At 50.4% G+C, this 26,438-nt stretch overlaps 1 protein-coding gene and 1 long non-coding RNA gene across 7 annotated transcripts in view; one reads left to right on the top strand and one right to left on the bottom strand.

The window, feature by feature from the left end:
• The window catches only part of PRKCA (protein kinase C alpha), a 363,722-nt gene that overhangs the window by 143,508 nt on the left and 193,776 nt on the right, over positions 1–26,438 (bottom strand). The window lies entirely within an intron of this gene.
• Positions 10,909–26,132, top strand: LOC141277273 (uncharacterized). Its single transcript, XR_012328354.1, has 3 exons — positions 10,909–11,038; positions 25,100–25,246; positions 25,849–26,132. It is a non-coding gene; the product is annotated as an uncharacterized lncRNA (long non-coding RNA).

The raw sequence follows: 26,438 nt of genomic DNA, 5'->3' as shown, positions 1-26,438 counted from the left end.
CATGAGATATTCCCCAATCTGTCACTTAATCTGTCACCTAATATGTGACTTATCCAGCAGTCATACATCTGGGAACCTCAGTTATCTTTACCAGGCATCAGAGCCCAGCAATAATGTATTCACTACTTGAAAACAAAAAATAATGATAGCAAACACACACATAATGACAGCTCCCTCTGTGCCTGGACTGTTTGAAACGTTCTAACACGTATTCACTCGTTTAATCCTCAAAGCAGCGCTGTGCGGTAGATTCTATTTTCCCCCATTTTACAGAGGAGGAAACCAAGGAACAGAGAGGTGAGTGACACAGCCCGAGACACATGTCTTCTAGGTGGCAGAGCTGGGACTCCATCACGCTGTCTTGCCCCAAAGTCCATGCACTTAACCTGCACATTCCACAAAGCTCTCGTTCTTAAGGGACCAGCTTGGGGGTCCCAGGCAGGGACTCTCTCCTCTGACTCTAGTTTTAATAAGAGCAATGACTATCTACCAGGCAAAGGCTGGGGAAGGTACACAGAAGACCTCTGCAGGGTGCACGCAGCATTGAGGGCGACATCCCAAGTATGAACCGGCCCACCCGGGCGCTGGTTCTCCACGGTCAGTCGGCCTGGGTTCTGCCCCTGAATACCTGGCACAGCCGGTGTGACCAGCTGGATGTCCTCCCTGACTACTGTCCCCACGCCACAGAAGAGGAGACACACCAGAGAAGTCACTCATCCAGGGAGACACGGTAAGAAGACGGGCCTGGTTTCTGCCCAAGCTGACTAAGAAGACGTCATCAGCTTGCTCTGAGAAGGTAGAGGAACGTTTAGAAGTTTTAGAGCGATCCCCTCTCAAATACGGTTAAGGAAAAACAAAAGGTGGGGTGATGTTTTGTGACAAGCGAACATCACGTGAACTTCACACTTCAGGGCCCATAAATCACGCTGCGTGGAGAAGAGCCACACGCGTGAGCCTTGTCTGTGGCCGCTTCTGCCTCAGCGGCAGCAGAGACCACCTGGCCCACGGAGCCGAGAGTGTTTTCGGTCTGGCCCTTTGCGGAGGAAGTGCCCGGCCGCCGATCTAGACAGTTTATTTCAAAGAAGTACTCCTCCTCTGGTGACAGAATAAACGAGGCAGTAAAGGACTAATAAAACAATCCGCAAGCAGCACAGTCACTACCGTCACTAAATTCTGTGAGTTCTAACGGGTGGCTGTGTACCAAGCATGCTCAATCCTCTAATGAGACGGACTTTCCACTCACTTCTGTTATTTCTAGGAACACGTGACAAATTGAGGATTAGAGAAAAGAATCCTCAAACCCCCCCCCCCCCCGATTTCATCTGAGCCGTCCATCCTCCTACACACCGTATGAGTCCATTGGTATAAAGTGCAAACACAGGCAAAGCTAATCCAAGACGTCAGGCGAGGAGAGCCGTCACCTTCCCAGGGGGGCAGAGGGCGGGGGGTGGTGCCGGGTGCTGGGGTGTGCTGGGTGCAGGTTACACGGGCGGGTTCAGGGGTGAAAACCCACCGAGCTGCACGCTGAAACTGCACTTTATACGAAATGCATGGGCTTGAATATCATAAAGGCTTACATATATGTAAGTGGGTGGCCTCTTATACTTGGCTCTGCAGAAGCTGACGTGCCTGTTCTTAGCTCTCTGAAGGGCAGAGAATGCAGGGGGCACTGGGGGTCCGAGCCCGAACACTGCCCCGTGGTCTCCCGCCGGGCGGCAGGGGCGCGGAGGCCCACCGGGAAAGCCAGGAGGGTAAGCCTCTTCCCACCCCGTCTGGTCCCTCCCCGACCCGGGGCCAAACCCTGCCGGCTTCGGAGCGCAGCACGGCCCGGGGCTGGCGATCTGAGCGGAACGCAGGGTCGCCAGCAGGCCGGTGCAGACAGACTCCTCAAGAATCTGAGGCTGCAGGAGTCCTTGCTCACTCGCCCATTAAGGGAACGGAAATGTTAGCTTTTAAGAACAGACCCTGGGCACCCGACTAGGAACTGACTTTACTTCAGGTGTAAGCTTAGAGTTATTCATGATGCTGCTGCACTGGTACAGCTGGTACGGCAGACTGTTCCCGGGGGCTATGGAAGTAGGTGCGGGCGGGGAGCGGGGGAGACTGGGCTCAACTCTGGACAACAAGGCAAAGGGGGGACATTACAGCCTAGGAGCAGGTGGGGGTCAGTGGATGGAAAACAACCAGGAAAAAGCATCAAGGATGAGAGGAGGGGATTCTGGCTAAACCAACCTAACAGGATTCTTGCTGAAGGTGGGGCAGGGGGACCAGACGTCACCAGGGGTGGTGGGGGATGATGGCCTCCATCAGGCCTCGAGGGGATCAGATTCCTGGGGGGGGGGGGCGCTTCCAGCTAAGTTGACTCAACGAAGCCGGAGCCCACGAGTCAGGGCCTCGCTGAGGAGAGAGCTCAGAGGATGACCAAACTTTGGCCAAGGAGAGACCTTCGTCAAAGCCACAGGAGGTTACAGCGCAGAAGTCACATCAGAGTTTCTAAGATGAACTTGAGAAACCCAACTATACAGTAAGAGACCTGACTTCTCAGCTTTGTAAATGCACTTTCCCTCTATTCCTTTAATCTATTTACTGAGTGCCCACTGGGTGAGGGACCCTGAGAGATGCTGGCCTCCCCAGGGTGACCAAGGAACTCCAGCTTAGAGGACGGAGACCCACATAGAGAGAGTGACCTGCACTGGGCTGTGACGGGCAGGTATGAAGGGACTCGCCAAAGGGAGGAGGGAAACCCAACCCTCCTTTCTACCTCAACTAGGAATCAACAGCATGTGATTTCTCCTTGCTTCCCCTTCAGCCCTCTGCCTACCAAGCAAGTAAACTGGCCCCTGAAACATGCAAACTCAATCAGGTCACCCCCTGAACTGTTGGCATGACTCCCCGGGGACCGGGGGAGACTGGGCCCAGTTAGGAGGCTCTCACAGATCTGGACGAGCACATGAGCCAACCCCCTCGGATGTAGAGGGGGGGCCGGATTTAAAATAAAAGATGTACAAGGCCTGGAACCTGGTGACTCACAAACGGGGCCACTTCTGTAGAAGGAAATCAATCTCATGCATTTTCTTCCTCATAGTTATACACCACTCGGAGGAAGGGACAGTCTGTGCAAACCAAACCAACCCCGCGTGTGTGTGGCCTCACGGACGTTTTGTTCCGGTGACCAGGTGGCTGAACGGCTGGCTGGGTCCACCCTGCCCAGGAGCTGCGTTTCCTGGATCGTCATCATTTTGAGAGGATAAACAGACATAGGCCCCTCCATGCTAAACTCCTCTTCCACTCTGTCCCTCTCCAAGGATTTGACACCCCACTGGACGTGGACCTGGCAGGTGGGAGCCCCAGCTGGCCCGTAGGGCTCCACCTAGCAGAGGTGGGGAGGCTTCCAGGAGTGCTGACCTGGGGGCGGGGTACCCTGACTCTGGGGTAAGATGAACAGCAAATACCAAAGGGAGACGATGAACGTTGGACTGTTTTTTACTTTTTAAAAAATTCGGTCCCTTCCTCCGTCACAGATGCAAAGAAAAGCAGTTTTGGAGCCTGGCATTTCCCAGGTAACAAAGGGAAATGGAGGGGAAAGGTTAAAGGAAGAGCTAGCCGGGCTGGGGGGCACAGGACACTAGTCCTGCATTCGGGGCTGGGCGACACCTCGGACCAGGGGCTGGAGGGAGCTGGCAGCTCGCGAGGGGCGGTGGGACAGCGGGCTAAGCAGTGAGCTCTCAGGATCAAGAATGATGACGCACGCGGCACCAGGGGACCCGCCAGGAGCAGCCCCCACCCCCTGCCACCTGCATCTCACCCGCGACCCCTCCTCCTTCGGCCCCGAATACATGGACACACATGAAAAGAAATACAGGGGAAAAAAAGGCAATTTGAAAAGATACAGTCTACGCCCCTATAAAATAAACATCTCTGTGGGTGAGAAACAGAACTCAAAGCTGTAGGGGGGCTGGAGCTGCAGGCCCGCCGGGCTCCGGTCCGAAGCAGACCCAGGATGGGCAGCCCCAGCTCCCGCAGACGGAGGCTGAGGGTGGGGTAAGCGAGGGAGATGCCGGCATCTGGGTGCGATGAGGCCCCCCCGCCGCCCAGAGAGCCCCCTGCCCAGGCCAGGTCCTGCTTTTACTCTCCTCTGGAAAAGGAGCTTCACTTCTGAGGCCAAAACCAGGAGGGCAGCTCAGAAGCAGAAACAAAGGCCCCGAGGACTGCTCTGAGGGACGCAGAAGTAATCGCCATCTCTGGGGCTCTGACGGCCAAGTGCTACGGACCCAGGGGTCTGTTTACTTCACCACCTTTTAAATCCTCTGACCACAGACTGTTAAGATCAGAAGAGCACTGCTCTTCTACAGAGGAACAATGCCTGGGTTTGAGAAGGGAGAAATGAGAGCCCACGAAGCCCCCCTACAGCCTTCGTAAGGGGGTTCCAGGCCCAGGAGCCAAGCGCCGCCCTCCTGCCTTCCGTCTTGAAGCCCGAATCTGCTCATTTATACACGTGCGCTCAGCAGTCAAACAAAATGAGATTTCAAGCCTGGTCAAGTTGTTCATGGATATCACATTTCTCTTGTCCTGTGAACAGCAGAAATGAAATTTCAGCATGAAAAACGTCCTCAAGCACCTTGCAAAAATCAATAGGAAGCAAATTACATGCCGAAGTAAAGAGCCATGGGCTTTGGCGCTTCAAAAGGCGTTTATTTCAAATTACAGACTGGTCCGGGATGATTCAAGCTCTTCCTTGATCATCATGATATCTATAAGGAGGGGGTTAAGTCTCTCTCCTGCTCTAAATTCATTTCATAAGGCCAGAATCCAAGCTGCTTCGCGCCTTGTCGATCACCATAGAAGCTGGCACTGTAACGGGAAATGAATTCTAGTTCATCTTCTGATGCACATATTCTTCATTTAGGCACAACAACGGTGCACATAAACTGGTATCCTGATGTCAACGCTGGGTCGTAACTGATTTTCTATGTTGTGAGCGTCTTGCAAGCCACCATTTGGAACCACTAGAATTACTTGGCTTCTCCTCCAGTTATCGGATGATGCGGTGGGTCTAACTTTGTGGACTCATGGTAACTAACCCTAACGCAGAGGGCTTGTTGACTCTAGCCGGACACTGTCCTCAAGCGTTACTCCATTTCACACTCACAACCATATATAAGGTGGTAAAATTTCATTTTAATCCTCACGAAAACACTCAGAGGGAGAGATTATTGTCCCTCCCATTTACAGACTCAGAGGCTCAGAGGTTCAGTGACTGGCCGAGGCACAGAGCAGGTGCACAGCCGTCTGGACGCGAGTCTAACTGACGTGCAGCTACCCTCTGTATGGTGTGACAGTCGTCCCCTGGTATCCACGGGGGCTGTGCCAGGACCCCCTGCAGACGCCAAAATCCACAGATGCTCAAGGCCCGTAGGGTCCCCGAGGTCTGTGCCCTCGGATACGGAGAGCTAACTGCACCGTCGCTCAACTGGCAAGAGCACTTCATAGAACAGCTTTTAAAATATGGATTCCTTCTTCAGGTCAATCAACACAGAAGTCACTAGGTCAAGGTTATAAGTAGTAAAGCTTATAGATACATCTTGCCAAATTCATTTCCAAAAAGACCCTATGAACTCACAGGCCACAGACAACATGAGATTGTATTTCATCTCCTTACCAACCCGGGGCGCTATGACTTCATTAATAAGTAGGGTCTTGTTTCACATTGTTTTCTTACCGTCGAGTCCATTTTTCTAGATGTTTATTTACAAGCGGTATTTCATTTTCTGAGAAGGTGGAATACTTCTATGAGCTGGGTATATGTTCTGGTGGGTGGATATGGCCCTCCGTAATGAAAAATACCACTTAGGAGGCTAGATATTACTCAGCAGAGCATAAGTCAAAGAGGAGGGTTATGTTTTGTTATAAATGCTTGTACGCATTTTTCTAACAACCCATCCCCTGAATTTGGGGTTACTTTTTATTTATTCTTCATATTTGACATTGTTAGAATTTTCTGTAATGAGCACAATTAAAAACACAGACACTTTTCCAACAGGAAAAAAAGATGGCTGTATTTATTATAGATAATGCTCTTTGCTTTCTGTTCGAATAGATTAATGACCTAAGTATCCCTGATTTTAGCTGAATGAGAACAGATCAGGAGTTCTTGGGGGTATAATATATACAGTCTGAAGTTTTAAGGTTGTTCTCTGTTTACTGGTTCAAAATTCCTTTACCTTTCATGTTTATAATGTAAGGGCATTTCAGAAGCGTGGGCTAACCTGATGGCAGGGTTCTTACATCAACCAACAACTGGTGAACTCACCTTGGAGGAAGACGTAACGTGTGTGTGTGTGTGTCTGAACCATTTTCTCATTTCCCAGTTATGCTGTTGGCTCAACCCATGAATGAGTGTTCCTATATAAAATGTCTTGAGAGATTCATGGAAAAGTTCCTCTGTAGACAGAACAGTTTTTTTCCCAAACTCACAAAAACAAACATGTACTTTTTAAAGCTCCCATGCCAGCAGTTCTCAAAAGCTTTTCCAATGTGGTGGAGAGGAGATGTTACACTTCGGGTTAGAATTTCAAGAAAGCTGGTGCATGCTGGATATTTTCCTGAAGTCGTTATTAATTTTTTTCAAAGCTGCTCAAAGCACAATATTTGTTCTGGAAACTGTATAAATTCAACTGGAGGTTTAATCTATCAGCACCTAGAGGTATTAGGAGTTTAGCCAATTTTGTCTAGGATCACAGGATGGCTGGACCACAGTCACTGAATTCCATCAGTTTTCACCTCCATCAGTGTGCTGAACAGACAGCTCCCCGGTGACACGGATGACACGCCACAGCACACAGAAGGAATGTTCCTCACGTCCTAACGCGGAGTAACAGTTTCCCCACCTTTCTACTCGTCCCAACAGTCTTTCCAAATCTCGGTAAAATAGACCTATCCGCCCCACGTGCTCCTTCAAACAGAGCGACCTCCCGTTCATCCGTCCTATATATTGAGGTTCAGCGGAAGGTTTTATTTGCAGGAATATACATCTGCTGCTAAACAACAATTTTAAAACCACTGGCCTAGATCAATAGTCTATTTTCTGAGAACAACGATTTCCAAAGAACTCACTTAGGAAGGTTGTTCAATAAAAATGAAGTTGATTAACCCATGGGTTTTCCTCTCCTCAGTCAGATATATCTCTCCTGATCAATTTGACTAGGGACTTCCCTGGCGGTCCAGCGGTAAAGAATCCGCCTTACAACGCAGGGGACGTGGGTTCAATCCCTGGTCGGGGAACTAAGATCCCACGTGCCGCGGGGCAACTAAGCCAGAGTGCCAGAACTACCGAGCTCACCCGCCTCAACTAGAGCCCCCATGCTGCAAACTACAGAGCCCACGCGCTCTGGAGCCCACGCGCCACAACTAGAGACAGAAAACCCGCACGCCACAACTAGAGAGAAGCCCGCGTGCCACAACTAAGACCCGAGGCAGCCAAAAATAAATAAGTCTTTTTAAAAAAATTTGACTAAACGTTCCAAATTAGATTTTTCTTCCATCAAGGAGAACATTCCAAGTATCGGTGGTAAGAGTTAAAATGATTACATGGTGTGAAACTTTATTCCTAATGTGGCATAATGAGTTGTTAACAGGCAAATAATTAAATTTAAACGTGTGTGCATTTACTGACAAAAATTACTCTAGAAATACAGGTAAAAAACCCCAATCGTTTCCTGAACCAGCTCCTCTCCTGTACATCCAGCCATCCACTGTGGTCCACTAATAACGTGAAAACATAGAAATAAGTGCGTGCAATTCTGCAATACGACAGAGATGAGGAACAAGAAAATTCTACACGTGAAGATTTCTCCAAAATTCCTCCATCATGCTGACTGTTTTTAACTGTGTTTTGGTTTTCATACCTCATGTGTCTACAGACTTTAATAAGGAAATTTAAGAGACGTGCAGATGTGATTAGCAGCTCCCTGGATGTGTGAATTATGCAAGCAGACGTATTACTCCACTGTCACAATTTGCAAATTGTGTGCACAGATACTACCTCACTTTATCTGCCTAGCAACCTCAGAGATGGGGCGTGATTTCTTCGTGTGGCTTTGCCGTCACTGACTTGCGGGGGTGGATACCTAGAGAGAACGGCCAGGTGACCTGTCCCCGGTCAGGACTGGAGGCTGAAACCAGAACCCAGTTTCCAGCCCAGAGTCTATCCCACTGGATTCTGCTGTCAATCTGCACTGAAAATTTAACCCTTAGCATTCGGGTTGAAGTGTCTGAGCTAAGCACTCAGCTCCAGACAAGCGTGGCTGTATCAAGACGCGACGTGGAATTTTAATAGGAAAACTGCCAAAGGTAGTGAAGGATGGAGGCGGAGCCCAGAACAAGAGCTAAGCGGAGTCCTCCCAACCGCGAGTGACTCCTGGCAACGTCGCGACCTCGCTCTCGGCTCCTTGGCATCTTTGCTTCTCTTCCCCGGGCTTCGCGGGCACCGCACAGACACTGTCGCAAACCGCACGGTCCCCTGGGCGTGTGAGGGCATCTCTAAAACCAGCTTCCTTTTCATCACGTAGAACAAAGTTTCCACGCGCACACGTGCTAACGCACAGCCTGGCGCATTATCCCACGAACCCCTCCTGGTATCGCCGCAGCCCAGCTGACAGTCCAGAGCCCCAAGGGCCTCTTCCAGTCAGCCATCCTCCCCCGCAAGCAGTACTGATGAGGTTTGCCTCTTTTTCCACTTTGTACACACGGAGTCATAACAAACACCTAACTTGGGGCCTGGATTCTTTAGCCCAACATGATGTCTGAGAGAATCACATTTTTGTAGCATGTAACAGGCTTTTCATTCGACGTTACACGCTATTCCACTGTAGGGTTACACACACAATAAACTCCGTTCTATCTGCAAGGAGCACCTGGGTTGTTTCCAGGTTCAGGCAATTATGGACAGCACTGCCATGAACACTTTGGGCCTGACTTCCGGGACAGACGCCTAGGAGCAGAACTGCTGTGTCATGGGGTGGCTGCTGACCAGGTCTCCAAAGCGGCTGCACCACCTCAGTACTACAGGCCTTTTCATCTTGTTCCTTCTTAGGAGAGGTGCAGGTACCTTGTTACGGTTTCAAATTGCGTTCCCCTGGTGACCGAGGTCGAGTACTTTTTCATAGGCTTGTTGTGCATTTGTACCTTCTTTTACAAAGTGTGCAGATTTATTGCCTAAACAGGCAGTAAGTGAATTGTCTCTCTTTTTGTTACTGATCTGCAGGAGTTTTTATTCTGGACAAAAGCCCTTCAGTAGTTACAGGGGTAGCAACATCTTCCCCGATTCCCACCTTGCCTTTCATTCTCTCAATGTTGTGTGTTTTTTTAAAAACAATTATTTCAATTGTTTTTTTTAATTTATTTTATTTTATTTATTTTATTTTTGGCTGCGTTGGGTCTTTGTTGCTGCACACGGGCTTTCTCTAGTTGCTGCGAGTGAGGGCTACTCTTCGTTGAGGTGCGTGGGCCTCTCACTGTGGTGGCTTCTCTTGTTGCAGAGCACGGGCTCTAGGCGCACGGGCTTCAGTAGTTGTGGCTCGCGGGCTCAGTCGCTGTGACTCACAGGCTCCAGGGCGCAGGCTCAGTAGTTGTGGCGCACGGGCTTAGTTGCTCCGCAGCATGTGGGATCTTCCCGGACCAGGGCTCGAACCCGTGTCCCCTGCATTGGCAGGCGGGTTCTTAACCACTGCGCCACAGGGAAGCCCTCTCAATGTTTTAATTAACAGAAACTCTTCAGTTTACTGTGGTCCAATATGTTAATCGTTTCCTTTTTCTGGCTGGTGCTCTTTACTTTCCGCTTAAACACACATTCTCCTCTGTCATTTCATTTTCTAGAACCTTTACTGTTTTACAATTAGATCTACCATCTAGCTGGAAGTGGGTTTTCTGGGGGGTGGGACCTGGCGGGGGGGGGAACCGAAGGTGAGATGTTTTTTAATAGGGATATCCTATTGGCCCAGCCTCATTTATCAAAGAGACCATCCCTTTCCCCCCGCTCAGCAGTTGAAGACATAGTTTTAACATGAAAATGTTGACCTTAAACATACACAGAAAAAACTCCCAAAGACCCCGAGTTTTCACCTAAACATCCCTGCCCAATCCTGTAGGAATACAGAAGCAGAGGCCCAAAGATGGAAGGAAGCCTTTGTTCCCAATTCTGCCACTTCATACAAAGTTATTCTTTTTCCTGACTGGTAAGCTTTAGATAACAGAACACAAGGAAATGATTTTTAAATCATCTCAGAATGAAGAGATTCTAATGTTGTTTGGTACCACAAGGAATTCCTTATGTATCTCAAAGCCTATTTCTTAAATTTCATTTGAAAATCATCCCTACTTCATCAACTCCCCAAAAGCTATTCTGAAGAGCCGTCCTGGGCAACAGCAGGTGGCTGACTGAGTTAAAGATAACCAGACTACTGCAGTGCAAGCCTTCCTGGTCTCTGATGGCCTCACGTAAATGGCATTTGAGTGAGAGCCAGATTCCCGTTCCGTAAACCGTGGGTTCCTTTCTCACCTGCAGCACCCAATGGCATCACCTAGAATAAGCTCGAGAGCCCAGTGGGGAAAACGCTAACCTCTACAGAAAAAGGGGACTCTGGTTTTCTATTTCTTAATGCAGTTCAACATGTTCATCTTTTCCTTTGCATTTAGTGCTTTTTATATTCTATCAATCACTTTTTCCAAGAAACACATAAACAACAGTCCTCTGTGACGTCACCACTTGTCACCTTCCCTGTCCACCTGCTCTCACTAAGACTCTGCTGACATCACAGTCAAGGCATGAACTCAAGTTTCTGGACTTCTTCCCATCTGATTGTCGTTGCTAAGATGTGAAGAGCTTCAGATATTTCTGAGATGAACATCACACTGAAGTTTCCCAACACACGGCATATACCTTGGATCAATTTGTCAAGTGTCTAATTCCGAGGTAACCTGGAATTCCAACCTTTATGTGCTGCTGTGGAGGAACCACCTTTCATGTCCGTGAAACCTTGAGGTAACAGAGGGCAGGGCAGCGAGAGGAAGCAGTGAAGTCCTGGTTTGGGAAAGGGCAGGAATGATGGATGGTCGAAACCAAAAACCTTTCAACCGTCAGGTCCATTTCCCTTCCCACGCGGAATTCCGGCAGCGGCATCGAGAGCTGGTTTAAGGCTCGGCCTTGGGGACAGACCTGCAGGTGGCCTGGCAGGATCTTTGACCCCTTAGGAACCAACACCCTGCTTCCTTCACATCCACAATCGGGTAGCCACTCACCAGCAGGGGTCAGGCTCACTCACCATCACAGCCAGGCGGCCTCTCGGGCCACAGTCACACTCTTGACCTTTCCGGAAGTCGCCTGTGATGCTGTACCATGTCTGGCCCACCTTGTCTTTTCCTTCGGTCACCTCAGCACCCTTTTCCTATTTGCTCAATATTGAACTTTGATACTCAGAGCAATTAGTTGCTTACACTCATCCCGAATTTCTCATACTGAACTGAACGAATGACAAGTTCAGTGTTGCATACGCGGCCTCCTTTCCCCTCTGCTGTCATTTACCAGTGACAGCAGAAAGGCTTGCCTTTTCCACGTTGCACACACCAGGTACAGGATGGACCCGCCCACTCACAATGGAATACGTTTAAACACTATATAACGTGACGATTATGTTTTTTAATGTTTCCATTTAGGCTTCAATTATCTATGTGGGAACTTCCTTTCTAAATTACAAAACATCTTTTCATTAAGCATCTTCCCCCAAACGTACCCCTCCAAGTCCCCGGGAGGCTGGTGAGGCGCACAGCTGATACTCCACACACCTGGGCTTCCCGGCCTTATTGTGAGGCTGGGCCACAAATACTGAGCAGCAAGGGTGCCCAGACGGTCGCCAGCAAAGAAAACCTGGGGTCAAACAAGAAGACTGAAGAAGCTATTTGTACTTCAATTTTGAGGGTGGTTCTCATTTAGGACACGTTGCTGAATTAACAAATAGTTTTAGTCAAAAAAATGACCATAGTTCCTGTTGGTAAGATAGATTACCTTTTCCTCTAAACAGTTTACCCCCTTAACCTAAGGCCCATCAAATATAACATTCAGGGGGAAAAAAGTTCTTGTTACCCAAGTGGGAAAGGCTGTCCCTAAAAACCAGCTCTTCTTGCCTTCACGATGCTTTCCTCCCAACAAGTGGTCTATTTTACTCAAATGAGAAAGTTTCATCTGAAAGTATGTTCTCTGCTTCCTTCTCCCTAAAATACCAAACATTCCTAGGGGCTTCCCCGGTGGTTCAGTGGTTAAACTCTGCGCTTTCGCTGCAGGGCACGCAGCTTCAATCCCTGGTCAGGGAACTGAGACCCCGCATGCCGTGTGGTGCAGACAAACAAAAAAACCAAAAACAACAACAACAAAAGGTCCTGAAACAAACAGCGCCCACACCCCCCTCCGCACCTACCGAACCTCAACAGAGAACCGAGCAAGGGCACCTTGACGTGAGCCACAGGCCCCATCTGCCCCTTTGCTGGGCCTGGGCTGGTCATTCTGTGTAGGAAGGACTCCAGGGACCATGCATAGATCTAAGAGGAGCCACAGAGCAGAGGTGGTCAGGGCATCTCAGCCCAAGGGCAGGGACGATGAGCCAGACAGAGGCGGGATGGAAGCACTTCACCTCCCGGCTGCCCCTCCTCTGCCTCTCCCGCTGCAGTAACTCATCTCAGATTGAAATCTGACCATAGCGCTTCCCAGACATCGTCAGGGTGACATCACCGACAGCCGGTGGGCCCGCGACCATTCCTGGGGCTCCCTTACCAGCCCCTGCATCTTATCACTCCCTCTAGTATGACCACATAACCTCTCTGATCATAAACCACCTGGGACCAGGACTGTGACGGCCAGATCTAATCCCCAGAGTCCATGGTCTCCCAAAACGCCTTCACATGCACACAGCTAGTGGGCAAATCGGTGGGTTACGGTCAAGGCCTCAGTCGGAAACAGTAGACAGGCTCCAGAAGGTTCTAGGTGCTGCTATCTTGTCTCTCGAGGTACTGGGAAGACCACTGAGAGAAATACCACCCCCGGGGCAGAGGAAGGGACCTCCCGGTACACAGGCGAGGCTGCAGGTCATGGCACCACGACTCACTTGCAGCTCCAGCTTCCCGCTCGAGCAACCACAGTGGCCTTCACTTTGTACAGAGTCCCGCGTTACAACTGTGCGAGCGTGCTTTAAGGCTTTCAGCGGGAGCTTGGGATTAAAACTCAGGAAGAGGCCAGGTGGGCGCCTCAGAAAACGAGCCTCCCCAGGGACTGCTGGCTGAGAAAGGGAAAGGTCAAGAAATGTAAACGGAGAAGACGGCGCGCGTGGAACCTCAGAGCAAGCCTCCCGCCGCCGCCCCCCACCCCAGTGCCCTCAAGGCTGCAAAGCTGCCCGCAAGCTGGGCTAGGGGTGCGGGCCGGGACCTCACAGCTGCCGAGCTCGCCCCGGGACCGAAGCTGAGCAAGGACGACTTACTGAGTTCCCACGACCAGAGGGGAACGACTTTCTCCCATTTTAGAGGCAGGAAGCTGAAGCTGAAAGGGAAAGAAACAGCTTTGACAGTGCTTGGCATACAAGTAGGGGCCCGATAAACACCAGCTGAGTGACTTTCTGGAAGGGGCCTGGCAGACCCGAGGCCAAGCATTATTTTTCTAGCAGACCTGCTCAACAGAAACGTAACGAAAAACCTAATGTGAGCCACAAAGATAATTTAGATTTTTCTAGCAGCCACACTTCAAAAAGAAGAAGCAGCTGGTACAATGCTAATGTACTTTAATCTAGTATATCTAAAATACTATCATTTCCATACAGAATCAACGTTAACCTATTAACGATGCTTCACACTCTTGTTTACACTGAGTCTTTGGAATCTGATGAGTAGTTTTCACAGACAGCACACACATCGCGCGGACCAGCCACACCTCAAGCGCCCCCAGGCCCACAGTCCGCAACTCCCGGAGGGGCCGGCACAGCCCTGGAGTCTGGATTATTCAGACCCTAAGACAACAGGCCCAAAAGAACATTTTTCATGGCCCTTCTCGTCTCAGGACTTCGAGGGTAAAATCTGTAGGAAGCCGAAAATTTTTAAAAGCCTACGGGACTTGGAAGCAACCGAAATGTCCTTCAGCAGGTGAACGGATCATCTGTGGCCCATCCAGACAATGGATTATTCTTCAGGGATAAAAAGAAATGAGCATCAAGCCATGAAAAGGCAAGGAGGAACCTTAAAGGCATGTCACTGAGTGAAAGAAGCCAACCTGAACAGGCTCCCGACCATGATTCCAACTCTGTGACTTTCCAGGAAACGCAATGTGATAGAAACAATAAAAAGATCAGCGGCTTCCAGGGGTGAAGGGGAGGGAGAGGTGAACAGGAGTACAGAGGGGTTTCAGGGCAGTGAAGATACTCAATGATGGATACATGTTACTGTACATCTGTCACAACGCACAGAACGATACAACACACAGTATGAACCCCTAATGCAAACTACGAACTTTAGTTCATAACAGTGTATCAATATTGGTTCAATTATAACAGATGTACCATACTATGCAAAGTGTTAAGAATGGAGAAAACTGTGTGAGGGGGGTGGTAATACGGAAACTACTTCCCACTCAATTTTTCTATAAACCCGAAAACGCTGCTCCTAAAATAGACAACTTTTTAAAAAGCGTACAGTACGGGCACTTCCCTGGTGGCCCAGTGGTTAACGATCCGCCTGCCAATGCAGGGGACGTGGGTTCGAGCCCTGGTCCCGGAAGATCCCACATGCCGCGGAGCAACTAAGTCCGTGCACCACAACTACTGAGCCTGCACTCTAGAGCCCGCGAGCCACAACTACTGGGCCCACGTGCCACAACTACTGAAGGCTGCGTGCCTAGAGCCCGCGCTCCGCAACGAGAAGCCACCGCAATGAGAAGCCCGCGCACCGCAACAAAGAGTAGCCCCCGCTTGCCGCAACTAGAGAAAGCCGGCGCGCAGCAAGGAAGACCCAACGCAGCCAAAAATAAATAAAAATTTTTTAAAAATAGCATACGGTATGAAATACTTACTATAGTTGTTGGTGCTTTCACCAGAAATCATGGGGGAGAAATCATCACTCCATTCTGAACTAAAGAAAATCATTCTGTACAAAAATTTCCCATGCTGATTCATGGGCACTCATTCTACCCACAGAGACCATATACACAAGAGGGACACACAGCAGTCACCCACACTGATCCCAAGCGGCCGAATCCTGGTTAAATCCTGCCTCTGATGCTTGTTACCAGCCAAGTGCCCTGGACAACTATTCTCTCTGTCCTCATTTCGGTCATCTCTAAAATGGGAATAATAATAAAAAACCTTCTGAGGTTGTTCTATTTAAAGCATTCCTCACAGGACTGGACATATAGTAAGTTTTATAAAAATATTTTCACATACACTGGAACATCTGAGAACACCAGCTAGTGGACACAGAAGGGCCCTAGAAGAACACCAGGTGCCTCGCTGGTGAGGGATGCCACGGGCCAGTCGCGGCTTTCCGTCTGTTTGTCTCCCTCACGTCTGGGTTCCTTCAAGGTCTCCCTCTCAGGCTGCCCTGAAGTATCTCAGTAACGGCTACTTCCCTTCCACAGCTCTGAGCAAGAAAGAAAAGCGCTGCGGTTGCCAGGCTGGCGAACGCACTGAAGCGCTCGCCGCATCTCCAGGGCACAGCCCTCCTGGACCACGATACAGAAGGCCTGCTCATACACCTATGATTTTCACCGGTGCTCTCCTTGCAATTTTTTTTGTTGTGGTAAAACATATAACAAACTTGACCGTTTCTAAGTGTTCAGTTCAGTGGCCTTAAGGGCACTGACAATGTCGTGCGACCGTCACCACCATCCACTTCCAGAACTTTGTCATCCTCCCAACTGGAACTCTGCTAGCAACCTCACGCTCACCCCTCATAATCCCCAGCCCCCGGCAATCACCGTTCCACTTTGTGTCTATGAATGTGACTCCTCCAAGGACCTCCAGTAAGTGGAATCATACAGTACTTGTCCTTTTATGACTGGCTTTTCACTTAGCGTGCTGTCTTCAGCGTTTGCCTGTGTTACGGCATGTGTCACAATTTGCTTCCCTTTTTTTCCTTCTGGTCACGACGTGCGGCATGCGGGATCTGAGTTCCCCAACCAGGGATCAAACACGTGATCCCTGCAGTGGAAGCGTGGAGTCTGAACCACTGGAGCGCCAGGGAAGTCCCAGAATTTGCTTCCTTTTTAAGGCCAAATAACCCTCCATCCCAAGGATGGACCCCACTGTGTTTATCCCTCATTCGCTGATGACACTTGGGTTGCTTCCGCCGTTTGCCTGTTGTGACTCATGCTGCTATGAACACGAGTGTGCAAACATCTTCTCGAGACTCTGGCTCTCTTCTTTTGGGTATAATACCCAGAAATGGAATTGCTGGGTCATATGCCTTATTTTTGAGAGAGGAATCATCCCTGGGTGTGGAAATGACACACACTGAATGACAATAGCAAGTCAAGGGTTCACTCTCTTCTGATCCCAGAACATATGTTCTCAGTGGCATGATCAGAGGTCTAACCCTGCCTCAAAAGTGAAACGTGACTTTCCTCCGCCTGTTGGCTTGTGATGTTTATAGCTCAAAGCAGCATCGAGCTGCACCCTCTAGTTCAGCTGACACGCTGACAAGGAAGCTGGGTTTCTTCATTAAAACAGGCTAATGAATTCTGTACTCAAAAATTTAAACTCTAGCTCCGCTGGTAAACACAAGATCTTTCATTGATCTTGACTGAATTAAAAACATGTGAAAACGATCCTTTCTGCACCTCTACCCTGCTACTACTTTATGAGATTATCTCACCAGTCTAATCTAACAGGCTTCGAAATCATTTTAAATGATAGGTTTTGAGAAAAATCGTAGCTCTTGTTCTCCACAGGCCCACCTTCTCAGGCAGTTGTCTCATTAGCACTTCAAAACCCAGCAGGCTTTGGCTGAATAGACATTTGCTTGAGAAACCTTCCAGGGAAGCCCTGAGAAGGGTGACAGCAAGCAGAGGGGAAAGCAGAGCTGCTGTGAGGAGACAGCTGACAGTCTCCTCTGACCTCTGACCGACCCCGCCCCCCCCACCCGCCCCCCGAAGGCCGAGGCCAGGATGGGCCCTCAGACCCACCTCCTACGGCTCAGGCCTGAGGTTCTCAGCCACGCCTGCCCAGCAGAATTACCTAAGCGCTTTGAAAACTTCCAAGGCCTGGCACCAACCCAGACCAAGTGGAAGAAAAACGCCGGAAGTGGGGCTGGTCGTATTTTTAAGTTCTCCAGAGTGGTTTGAGTGCACAGCCTGAATTTTAGAAACAGAGCATGGGAGGAGATTCAGACTTCATCTAGATGGCGTTATGCAGCCTACAGACTGCTCTTCTGTACATTATCTCAGCGGATTCTCAACAGTTCCATGCGGCTACACGGACTCGTGCCATTATTCCTATTTTACAGATGGGGAAACAGGTTCTGAGAGGTCAGAAGATGCGCTCAGGGTCCCACAGGGGGCTCGGGGCTGCCGAGTCCCAGCCCAGGGCTCTCCTTCTCCCCACTACATCGCGCTGCTTCACAGCTTGGGAAAACTTCCCAAAAGAACCACATCCCCCTCTAAAAACACATCTTCCTGAGCCTGACTAGCAATACTCATGGAATGTTCCTAAGTTTTCACAGAAATGGCATCAATCTCCGTCTGTATTTTACATTTTAAGCTGCCTTCTCGTTTGCTCATTTTCTTGATTTCCTTTGGGCCCAGCCAAAGCCCTCCTGACCATTGCTTTATACCCTGGATTTAATCATTACACACCTTTGCTGGGCATTCAAAATGCCACTGCCTTCTGCAAATCTTTGGAGGAAGAATCCGCCTCTGCCACGCACACCCACCTTCTCAGCTCTACAACCTGTAAATTACTGACGCGCCGTGTGTCTGGGAGAGCACATCGTCCTCTTCGCAGAGTAGCCGACACCCTAAATTGAATCTTCACCTCCAAACCTGACATCCCCACCACAATCCTTCAGAGCCCCCATCTCGATGTTCCAAGGCTCTGTGGGCCATCTTACAGCTCAGGGCTTATTAAAAGAAAAGGGGGGGCTTCCCTGGTGACGCAGTGGTTGAGAGTCCGCCTGCCGAGGCAGGGGACACGGGTTCGTGCCCCGGTCCGGGAAGATCCCACATGCCACGGAGCGGCTAGGCCCGTAAGCCATGGCCGCTGAGCCTGCGCGTCCGGAGCCTGTGCTCCGCAACGGGAGAGGCCACAACAGTGAGAGGCCCGCGTACCACAAAAGAAAATAAAATAAAATAAAAGGGGGAAAGTGACACTTAAAAACGCCATCAACAGTGAATTCCAAAATCTATCTGCCCCAGGGGCCAGGACTCATTAGATCTGAAGCTATTCAGCTTCTCACAGAGAGACGGGAGCCCAAATACTGCAATCCACACACACAGGAAATGATCCTGGTAACACCAAGATTCCACTTTTAAGCTGCTGACTTGAAACAGTCCTGGGGTTCTGACTGGCTTAATCCTTAAATAAATTAATTGTGAAAGGATTTTTAAAACTTAGACGTGAGAAATGTGAAATCGATAGTGGGAAGCAGCTGCATAGCACAGGGAGATCAGCTCGGTGTTTTGTGACCACCTAGAGGGGTGGGATAGGGAGGGTGGGTGGGGAGAGATATGGGGATGTATGTATATGTGTAGCTGATTCACTTTGCTATAAAGCAGAAACTAACACAGCATTGTAAAGCAATTAGACTCCAATAAAGATGTCAAAAAAAAAATAGACGTGAGAAGGATTTAACGAAGATTTCCAAAAGCATCACTCAAAATTCTCAGTAAAAGAAGGAAACGTTGCTTCTGACGGATAGCTTCTCTGCAGCTCTGCCCCTAACTGGCCGCGTGTCTTTGGATGAATAACCCGCAACCTCTCTGAGCCCCGGTTTCCTCCACTCGATAAGGCAAGGCCGCTGAGCCTCGGTCCCCTGCCCCCGAACTGTCTGACTCACAGGCTCCTTTGCCCAAGCCTTCCGATGCGAGAGCCGTAACGCGGCCAGATGTGAAGGTCCCTGAGCTGGTCCTCCCGGAGCCCAGAGGGACACCACGTGCTTGTTCAGCTGTCGAGTTAAGCGGGGAGAGAGCCCCTCCAGCCCTGAGTCCGTCCCGGTGCTCACGGTTCCCCAGCGCTGCTCTCGCCCTGTCTGCGCTGGACCCATCCACCTGCCTCTAGTAAGACGCTTCAAACACTAGCTGAAAACTCCAGCCATCCTGGGGCACCCCCATCACGACCCACAAGGTACCATCTGGCAGCTCTGCAACTCCTGCCACCTCTGCTGCCACCACCCGGGTGGGGCCCTTATCGTCCCCCCCGAGCCACTGCAGTCGCGCCGCTGCTCTTCTCTCTCCCCTTCCCCCGTCTCCCTCTCTCTCTTTTTCCAGGCAGTAGTCAGGGCCATCTTTCTGATCATGTCACTCCTGGCCTAGAGCTCTGCAGCTGCTTCCCTCTGCAGCTCGGCGAGAACCGAGTCCCCGACCACAGCCGAGGAGGCCGCCACTTTCTGCCTCTGCCCCCTCCCTCCCCAACCCCTGCTTGGCCTGCACCTCGCCCCTCTCTGCCCGCAATGCTCCAGGCCCAGGCCGGGCTCCTCTCTCCCTGGAGTGCTCTCCGCTGCCCTGCCCTAGAGCCAGTCTACGCCTCCCAGGAGGCTGAGCGTAAAGGCCCAACCCCAGCAAAGCCGTGCCCACCACCCAACGGAGGAAAACCCTCCTCCTGTTTCCCACCAGGGCACCATGGCTTCTGTGCCCCTGTGGCACCTGGCACGACTTTAAACAATGTATTTGTCTGCATACATGTTCACTGTCGTCTTGTCACCTAGACCACCTGCCCCAGAAGGGGAAACGTCTGTTTATGCTCTTCAGTGTCTACCGGATGCCTGACAGGTAGTTGCTGTTAAATAAACAACTGGTGCATGAACGAGCCACCAATCAAACCAACAATCATTAGCCTGGGCTTCGACCCTCGCGGCTAGGGCCCTGCCGTGTCCCAGGAGAATTCCTGAATGCACAGCTGTGCCCATGTTGCTCGGGCTGTGAAGTCCTTAAATATTTCAGAGTCTGGCAGCTGTGGGCTTCACTCAGAGGCCCACATACCGACTGCAGGTGGAAAAGATAAAACACCTACAAAACGTAGGTGGGTGAAGTCGCCAAGCACTGTGGAGTGAAATACGTCCGTACAATTGTCTGGCGTGTTACAGGCGTCCGTACCAGCACCCAGACTGGCACCTTAGGGCATCTGTTCTGCACATGAACTCAAACACTGCTCTCTGGCTATAACCCCCATCACAGGCTTCAGAAAATCTACCGAGGTGGGTCTCTCACCGTTCATTAGGGAAAGTTGTGGGAAAACGCTGGAAAAGAACTCTCCACATTTTGGAAGTCTGGGGAGAAAAACCACTGTGTCTGCTGAAGCACTCTGTGGGTTCTGCCACAAGGCACCTAAAAAGAGACAACGGCCCTTCGCTAAAGCGGTCCAGAAAAGCCCCACCCCCAGAGAAAACATAGGCCATATTTCAGTACCTGTTACACGAGAGACCTGGCGCACCAACGATGATACTGAAAACATGCATTTGAAAATCCTATGCATTCCCCCCAATTTTAAGACTCGAATACCCATTAGGCCATATACGTCTTTTTTTTTGGCATCAGATTTTGTACCCATTCAGAGAGTAACTGTGGGACCATCAGTGAGCTAAGAGGTGCCAAGCAGGTAGAGTGCGTGAATAGAATGTACTACTAACAATGTTAGACTCGTAATTGGTACCAAGTTGTCAGTCTTTGTGCAGCCTGCTTCACAGAGAGGAGTCCCTGAATAATTCATTACATCCCCACCCGAGTCTCTTTAAAGAAAACCAAGTCAGAGACACTGTAGATAATATGCTACCCCTTAAAGGAGTCCTACCCGGCGACAAATCCCCCTGCAGCAGAGGGGGAAGGAAGTCACCCAGTCTCTGAGTGTCTCTGGAGACCAGAGGTTTACAGCCTTGTGAAGGACTGAGTCCAGCTTCCGGCCTGCTGGCAGGTCTGGCCTCCATGTTCCCCGCCCTGGTCCCACCTGATCCGTCCCTAGGGGGCATCAGAACAGCCCCGCTGCCACCACACCCAAGGGCCTTTCAAATGTCTAAAGACACCTTTGAGATCTTCACACCTCTCCCTTTGCTTAAATATCCCCATTTCCGTAGCTCCAATCTTCTCTTCAATCTTCTCTTTAAATAATGTATTATGGGCTAAAATGGAATTGGATAGCTTTTGCCACCCAATGCCCATGAAAAGTATTGTCTGGACTTTAAAAAAAAAAAGGGGGTCCTCCTCAGACCTCGGAGCACAGGCAGTAACTCATTGGTATATGGCTCCGGGTGCAGATGCGTATTTAATAGATGTTTTCTGGTGATAAAAAGTAAACCTTGAATTTTTAAAGGGACTTTCAGTGAAAGACCCAAATGTGTTCAAAAGGGAAAGCTTCCAGGCTGTAAACAGAAACTCGATGCCCGAAGGTGTCCTCAGAGCTGCAGTTCAGCCCCAGAGCCGCCCGGCCTCGGTCTCAGAGAGGTGGCGCCCTGGACCGCTCGCGCCTGCCTTTGCACTGAACATTTTCCCTCAAGAAAAAGTGGTAGAGAAGTGAAAATTCATTTGGCAAAACAAACGGGAAGGCTCTGTATTTAACAACGGGAACAAAAAATAATTAGCAGCGTTCCCTGCCAAGGTCTGACAAACGCAACACTTTATGAATTCTTCTTGGATTCCACGCATCTCTAATCTTAAATAGCATCTGGGGGGGAATCCTTCCCCTAAGGACGGCCTAAAATTACCACAGAAGCTAAGCTTGTCCACTGTGGTAGTTCGTAAGTGCCAGTAATCATCATCATCATCATCATTCCTGAGGCTTCCTATCCCCGCACTCGAATGAAGAGGCCTTTTATAAGACATTGTGAAGAGTTTCTACCACATTCCGTGAGGAAGCAGCAAGCTTGCTTCTCTGCTCAAAGATGCCCAGGTGACATGGGGGAGGGTGCATCCCTCCACGAGATTCTGGAATACGGTAGAAAAGCACGTCCTCGGTGGCCAGGGCTCTGCCGGTGGTGATTTCCATAAAGGAGGCCGCGTGTGCGTTGCAGCCGAGAAGGCTGGCTGCACAAAACAAAAAGTGACGACACTGGACCCAGCTCCCTCCACCCTCCAAAAGGCAGACGGCCCTTCCTGAGCACCTGTCATGCTGGCTGCTCAGCAAAACGCAATCCCTCCCTTCAGAGAGCTGACCATCTACCAAGGAGACAACTGTGTGATCCGAAGTGTTATGGGACAGAATTCACACAAAACTGTCAGTGTCCAGGAGCAACGGAGAGTCCCAGCTGGCCGGTCCCTCCCCGTAGCAAGGAGAGGCCTCCCCGTGAATAAAAATCCAGCCTGCGGACCCAGGAGGGAGGAGAAGGCTGTTACCAGGGCAGCAAGTGTCACAACCAAACTACCTTCACATCCACGTACTTAACTTTTTTTGCTAGTGGCAAAAAAAAGAAAAAAAAAAGGCCTTTAAAATTTAGGATGGTCTTGCCTTTGGAGAAGGGGTAGGATGTTGAAAGGTAGAGGTGGGTCCGTTGGTATCAGAAAAGGGGGCGTCCAGGGGGCAGGAAGGGCATGAGTAGTCATGGAAATGGTTTCTTCCAGCCCAAAGCTTGAAACATGGGTCCCAGCACGGCTGCTGATGGAAGCCCTGAGAATCTCCCGGGCCAAGGATGCCCTGTGCAGGATTTCTTTCTTACAACCTGGGGCTCCAGGACCCCACACTCACGCTTGTTCCAAATCGCAACAAGTTCAAAGCTGCTTTTTGAGAAGAGTCTTGGCCCTGCCCTGGTGGGCGTTCTCCGAGCTCCCCTCGGAACAGGGTCAACGTCCTCTTCCTCGGCCCCATCCCGACGCTGGTGCACCTACTTACAGGCCTGGGGCCTCTCACCTTCATAACTTTCATCACCTCAGGCCACACCCCAGCCTGCGGACCCCTTTGGCTCTCCACCGGCCTGTCTAAACTCCATCCCAGGCCCCAAGCTCATCACCCCTGTGCGTGAAGTAAGCCGTCCTGGGTCGCCGTCCCACACCTCAGCTTCCGAAGCACAAGGCAGCACAAGCTCTCCTGCGTGCATTCTTCGACTGGTTCTAAAGCAACGTAAGAAGGACCGTATCCTTTAGCTGTTGGTCTCACCTGCAGCGCTGACACGGTACCTGATAAACGGGAGGATTCGCCTCCAGGCTGCCTCAGCCCGTGGCTGTCGGCAGGAGGACCAGCTTCTCACCAGGAGACCCCTCGAGGGCCGCCCGAGCGTCCCCACGCGGGGCCCTTCGCCTCCCCAGAGTGAGACATCCCAGAGGGACAAGGAGGAGGCCACAGTGCCTTTCACATCTAGTCTCAGACGCCGCACACTGCCACTGCCACCACCTTCCACTTGTTAGAAGCAAATCACTCAGTTCAGTTTGCACTTAAGGGGATGGGCGTTAAGCTCCGCTTCTCGACGGGAGGGATAGAAAAGAATTTATGAAAATATTTCAGAATCACAGTAGGGGAGCCCAGAAGACATGCAGGGAAAAAGGGGGAACCAGGAGGCGACAAATGACTCAACCAACCTGCCTTCATATCTGCGTGGTTATTTCATTCATTTTCTCGGGACAACAATTCTTTGACCTAACCACATCTGGGGACAAAGGAGTCACGATTTAAAATCACTTATCAGGGACCTCCCAGGTGGTTCAGCGGGTAAGACTCGGTGCTCCCAATGAAGGAGGCCCGGGTTCGGTATCTGGTTGGGGAACTGGATCCCGCACGCCGCAACTAAGACCCGGTGCAGCCAAAGTAAATAAATAATTTTTTTTTTTTTTTTTGCGGTACGCTGGCCTCTCATTGTTGTGGCCTCTCCCGTTGCGGAGCACAGGCGCTGGACGTGCAGGCTCAGCGGCCATGGCTCACGGGCCCAGCCGCTCCGCGGCATGTGGGATCTTCCCGGACCGGGGCACGAACCCGTGTCCCCTGAATTGGCAGGCGGACTCTCAACCACTGTGCCACCAGGGAAGCCCATAAATAAATATTTTTAAAAAATAAAAATACAAACTAAAATCACTCATCAGATTTTTATGGAATTTAGGTTTTTCCCTACAGCTCTCTATATTCAGACGTCCCACTGAAAAGACACACCTGGGATCAGAGACCCGAGGGGCACGTTTTATTCTGCACCGTGGTGGGCAGCTTGTGACAGGCTCCCAGTGAGGCCCCCTCCTGGTGTCCACGCCCTCTGGGGTCTCCCCTCCCCGAGGGTGGTACGGACCTAGCAACCGGCTTCTGACTAATGGAATAGGGCAACGTGTTGAACTGTCATCTCTGTGACCGGGTGACAGAAGACTGACTGAAATCTTGCTGCCATTTCTTCCTCTTGTTGGCATTTCTCTCTCGATGCTGCACAATTTTAGGAGGCAAGCAAGAAACCCATGAGGCGGGGAACTAAGACAGTGAGAAACAACCCTGCCAACAGTCACGTTAGCCTGGAATCAGACCCTCTCTAAGCCAAGGCCTGAGACAAGGAGACCCCAGCCAAGTCCTGAATCACAGACTTTGAGAGACCCCGAGTCCAGGCACCCACCCAACGACATTTTGCTTGGATTCCTGGCCCATGAGACCATGAGACCATAAACACTATTGCTTTAAGCCACTAAGCCCTGGGATGACTTGTTATGCAGCAAAAGATGACTAATACATGCAGCATTAATATAAATCCACCGTACTTGGCATTTAAAAAGCCTCCCAGTCCAGGCTACTCAAAAACTTAAATCCTATATATATTTCAGAACTCATCACACTTTAAAGGTCTATGCATTTCATAACATGGAAGACACACTTCAATAAAGGAAAGGACGACAAAAATTCTCTTCTCATGTATAAACGGGGTTTTTCATAGAACGGGCTTGCGCAAAGGGAAACTCACTCTCCTGCTCCCATAGGAGAGACAGCCTCCACGGCGGCCCCCGCACTCTGATGTCCACGTGTTCCTGGACTGTCTTCTCCGCGAGTGTGGACCGGCCCCAGAGACTTACTTCAAACGTAAAGAATGCAGCAAAAGTGATGGGATCGTTGCGGTCACTTCTGAGGTCAGGTTATAAACGGACTTTGGGTTTGGGCTTGCTTGCCCTTTCCCGCTCACTCTGACGGAAGCTGTGAGCTGTGCTCTGGAAGCCGAGAGGTCCGTGTGCCACAGAACTGGGGTGGGGGGGGGGGCTCAGACAACAGCTTGCAGGGGACCGAACCCTAGTAACGGCCAGCCTGGAAGTGGACCCCCCAGGCCAGCCTTGCCGTGACCACAGCCTGAATCCAATACTCAGCTCAGCTGGGTCCGGACCCCAACCCAAAGAAACTGTGAGACAGTAAACATTGAGTGTTTTAAGCCGCTTATGTTTTGGGGTAATGTGCTATACCCCAACATGTAATTAATATAACTGCCCACATAACTCATAATTTACATGTATTAAACTAGAAGGTGCCACTTAATAAGAGCTGTGCTTGGCAACAAAATATATTTTCATAAAACACACACACACACGCAAAGAAAAAACACTCTGCTCTTTGCGAGAAGGGCTGATGGTCTGTCTCTCTTTGCCTGCACCGTGGAGGTGGCTGAGGTCGGCCGGGGGCTCCCGTGAGGGCTGAGGCTTCCCACCCACCCTGCACAAATCTCTCCCTCTTCTGTTCCTAGAGCCTTCCTGAGGCCGCGAGGGAACTTTCAACTGTCAGGAGAATCGACGGTTTGTGCAGAAACTCAGCACGTGCTCCCCAAGGACCCACGACCAGGGACATCAGGCTCTGAGAGAGAATCGTGATTCAGGACCAGGTGATGGTCTCACACCATCAGTTTTAGTCCCATGGTCTCCTTCCCCCTCTTGGCTACTACTACACCCAAGAAGAAAGAAAGAAACCCAGCACAGGTCAGAAATGCGTGTCTGTTTATACACGAGACACTGAAAAATACACGGACTACGAGAGGCCAGGATAGTCCTTCGAGCTGTTCAAGCGGAGGCACAAGTACACAGTCTGAAGAGTCTCTAAAGAGAAACACGTGGGGAATTTCAGAGGAATTTAATCGGGGGACGGGGTGCGGCGCATGCGGAGAGGTGGCTTTTGCTGCCGTAAACTTCTTTCCTTCTGGACTTCAAAAGCCCCTTTCACTTTTTGTTTGTGCTCAAAATGAATTCTCTCTGTACCATCACCATGAAGGGGCAGACCCCGTTCACCCCATTGCCAATAAAGGGAGGGGGGAGAAATGGCAACACAGTAGACAATTCAGGA

The sequence above is a fragment of the Tursiops truncatus genome, chromosome 20 (genome assembly GCF_011762595.2).
Source record: "Tursiops truncatus isolate mTurTru1 chromosome 20, mTurTru1.mat.Y, whole genome shotgun sequence".
Classification (NCBI taxonomy): domain Eukaryota; kingdom Metazoa; phylum Chordata; class Mammalia; order Artiodactyla; family Delphinidae; genus Tursiops; species Tursiops truncatus.
The sequence above is the reverse complement of the archived record's forward strand: the minus strand, read 5'-3'. Positions and strand labels throughout refer to the sequence as shown.